Here is a 4,585-nt window from a genome sequence, read left to right on the forward strand (position 1 = left end):
TGTGTGTGTGTGTGTGTGATTAGAACTCTGGCAGTTCCTGCAGTTTAATGGTTCAGTTCGAATTGCATTTTCCCATTCAATAATTGCGCACGATTAGTTCAGTGGCTATCATGCCAGATGAAGATTAACGTTAAAATCGTAGGTCCCACCACTTAAATAACCTTGCAGTATTGAAACAGGCGTTAACCTAACAACGACCAATGACAAAATCAATTACCCATCTGCTGGAATTGTGCACATGGGCTTCTCTTCACTCACACTATTTTAATTTTAAAAATGTTATACAAATAGGTCATCCTCCAATGTCTGATGATTGACCAATGCTTGACTAGAAAAGAAAATGTCTTAAGGAAAGTAGAAGAATTGTTTTAATAAAGAGAAAGTGTCTTGAGAGAAATAAGAAGATTTTTTTTAAAGATAAAGGTGATTTATGGCTTTTATCATGGCCAATGAGACTAGTTCTCACATTAAAGAGAGTTTATTACATTATTATTTTGAGCATCTAAAAGTGCCCACCTTGCAGGATTCTCTCTTAGCTTCAGCATTTCTATATGCGTCACAACGCAATGGAATCAGGCTCTCGTCAGTTTTCGGGCATATGAAGTTATTGGTGTCATCTTTAGGGTTTTTCATTTGCCTTGCTTTCGGTGAAAAAATATCCATTTATCATAAATAGAAGTCGAGATATTTGCGATTGAAGGAGGGGGAGTCTTCTGGTTTCAGAGGTAAAATTAATGAGAAAATTGCCGCCAACGTATGGTGACTTCCAAAGCTTGAGAGTTCATTGAGAGTAAAATTTTACAATTTGTGTGCATCTAATCAACAATTTTCAGTAAAATCTAAACATAAATTAAATATGTTTTTGAATGGACATCAAAGGGGTTTAGCCGAAAGACAAAAATTTGATAAAAATTGCCAAACTGGTTGGAAAATGTCAGTTTTTTTCAATTTCACTATTTTGACGAGCGCTTGTTTTCACCATGATGCGTCGCACATGTAATCCATGATGTTCTCTTAAATGGGTCTCTCAGGAGGTAGGCTCTTCCATGTCAAGTGATTCATTAAATTTAATGCCGAAGTCCTTAGAAACATTTTCAGGGTCTCTTTGTTGCATTTTTTTCTTTATGTGCGACAACTGTCCATTTCTCTTGAGACAGCCAAGAATAGAGCGCCGCTTTTGGGATTTTGGAACCAGGCGATCTTACGACAGATACAGTAGAGAAAAGAAAAAGAAAGAGGACCTGTCAGGGAAGCCCTCTAATCACCGGCTAACAAGAAGCATTTCGATACGGATTACTTTTTTTTGGGGGGGGGGGGGGGAAGTGAGTCGCTTTTTTGGTGTGTTTTTTAAAGTATATATATATAATATACACATAGATAGATTAGGCAGCGATAAATAGATTACAGGGACGCACAAATGTGGAAGTATGTGTGTGTGTGTGTGTGTGTGTGTATGTGTGTGTGTGTGTGTGTGTGTATTGGGGTGTGTGTGTGTGTGTGTGTGTGTGTGTGTGTGTGTGTGTGTGTGTTGGTTTGTGTGGGTGTGTGTGTGTGTGTCCTTATTTTCTTTCTTTTCAGCTCACAGAAACGCATCAGCACGATTGCAATCGTGATAGATAGACAGAAAGTTATAGACAAACAGACGGACATTACAACAAGACAGATGAAACGACAATACAAAAAGGACTTGAGGATTAAGGCATGACAGATAGACAGAAACAATTGAGGAAAAGAACACACAGTAGTAAAACGCCATTCAACAAAAATACACAAATGTCGTCAAAAGAGTGAACTGAGAACAGGGGAGGAACTTAGAAAGTAAAAAGTCAACAATTCAAAAAATCTGACTGCACGATCTTGGTAATTTTAATTGCGATAAATTTAAATGATTTTACACCCACCTCTACGTAATTTGGATCATTTTTGACATGATATTATATTATTCATCATAAGGGAAACAGGTTGCTTCGGACAATAAGATAAGATAAGATGAGATAATACAGGAGAAGAGGAATACAACGTCGAATACAAAGTCACAGCAGATTTAATAACAATACTCGACAACAAGACTCGAACTCAGGTCCTCTGCGTTCGGATGCGGTGTCCCTTACTACTGCATTGAAACTCAAACTTCGACTCAACTGTGATCATAATTTTAGAAAAATTAGAAATGTTTTACAGAGATATAGATCTATCATAAATCAACAGCAGATCTACATTTGTCAAAATTGACAGACAGACAGACAGACAGACAGACAGACAGACAGACAGACAGACAGACAGACGGACAGACGGACGGACAGACAGACAGACAGACAGACAGACAGACAGACAGATGTGTTTTACGGTCGATAGAGGGACAGGAGGATGAAGACAGATGGGTCAATAGATGTTTAGAGAAACAGAGTCTACATAGACAATCACAGACATAGAGATTCAAACACAGATAACTACCTACACAGAAAGTCAGAAACTACACGGATCGTCTATAGAAATATGGTTTACAATTGATCATTTCTAGACACATTTACAGAAAGGTAGATACATTTAGAGGAATACAGAGACAGACAGAGACCACACTTATCTGTGGCACTGCCCTGTACTTTTGTTACGAAATTTGGTACTCAATTTTTTTTTTTTAATCTATAGACCAGTTGCCCCTCTGCATCCTGCCTGTAACCTCTCACCCTCGCACCCCCCCCCCCCCCCAGAAAAATTTAAAAATCAAAACTCACGCTCCCATCCCCCCAAAAAATCATAGCTGTCCATTCTCAGTCACACGCAAATACACACACACACTCACACACACATACACACACACACACACACACACACACACACACACACACACACACACACACACACACACACGGGCACGCGCACACACATACACACACATGCACTCGCCCGTACATACATACATACATACATACATACATACATACATACATACATACATACATACATACATACATACATACATACATACATACATACATACATAACAACTCCCATCCGTCACCACAAAGTCTGATTCTTCCTTAGTCTTAGTGAAGGGCAGGGGATCTTGACCGAGTGACCCTGAACATTATCTATCCAGAATAGGATTGTCAAAATGACTTTACCATCAGCGTGGAAGGAGTGAGAAAGAAGGATAGCTCATAAATAAATAGAAAGCGGGGGCGGTATGAATGAGCCAAACTAATCTGGTTACGCCCATTATGTAATAGAAGACAGTTGGAGTCACGGAATACGGGGCCACAAGGTCAGTTTATTTTTAGTAAGGTTTTACGGCGCTCGCAACTGTATAAGGTCATACGAGCGCCAAGATGTGGATGTCAACAAAGAAGCCCAAACGGAGAATCAGGCTTTCTCTGCTCACCTTTCTAGACTTAACAGCACAAAGTCTGCTTCGACTATCAAGCCCCCCAGAAATTGCAGATCTCAAGAGAGTGACAAACATTCAAAAGAAGTAGAGGGAAATTGACTATAGTGAGGATGAGGAAAGAAAAAGCAGCAGTTCCCACTTTGTTGTTCCGGTCAGCTTTCTCGTGAGTGGTTCCTTATGTTTTTGTTTTGTTTTGTATGTTGCTTTTTGTTTTGTCTCTATCTTAAGATCTTCAAGTTGGGTTGTTAATGTTACTTATATTTGTGTGTTTGGGGGGAGGGGGAGGGGTTGCTACTGCTACAGCTGCTGCTACTGCTTCTTCTACTTATGGTGGTGGTAAAGATGATGATCCTGACGAAGCCCGATAGTAAACCCCAGAGGCGAAACGTTGAGCTGCGTCTATTAAACAAATTTTCAACATTTTATATTTTTATAGTATTTTGCCTTAAAATCAAACAAGACTCTCCCTCTTACTCTGCTTTCCAAACAATGATGATGAAGATGATGATGACGATGATGATGATGATAATGATGATGATAATGATGATGGTGACGTGTAGTTTTATGTGAGTCTGCAACATAATGTTGTCATTTTGAGTAGAAGGTAGTCAAGAAAAGTGCAGGAGCTTTATAATGGAGGAATCTATCCATCTATCTATCCATCTATCTATCTATCTATCTATCTATCTATCTGTCTCTCTATCTATCTATCTAGGTATATATATAATATATATTATATATATATATATATATATATTTATATATATATATATATATATATAAAATACATATATATATATATAAATATATATATATATATATATCTTTTTTTCTATCTATCAATATATTTATTATCAGTCAGTCTGTCTATCTATCTATCTATCTATCTATCTATCTATCTATGTATCTATCTATCTATCTATCTATCTATATATATATCTATCTATCTATCTATCTATCTATCTATCTATCTATCTATCTATCTATCTATCTATCTATCTATCTATCTATCTGATAAGGAAAAAATATCATAATGAACTGCATGACAAAGTTGCCCTCTGACCTCCATCAAGCTGACTCTTCAAGATAGCCTAGCCGCCCACGGACAGCTTCATGAATGTATGATTTCCACGGGTCAAGGGCCACAGCAATCTCCCTAACTTTCTCCGGCCTATATTCACAGAGAACAGCGTAAAA

The sequence above is a fragment of the Aplysia californica genome, unplaced genomic scaffold, assembly GCF_000002075.1.
Source record: "Aplysia californica isolate F4 #8 unplaced genomic scaffold, AplCal3.0 scaffold00169, whole genome shotgun sequence".
Taxonomy (NCBI): Eukaryota; Metazoa; Mollusca; class Gastropoda; order Aplysiida; family Aplysiidae; genus Aplysia; species Aplysia californica.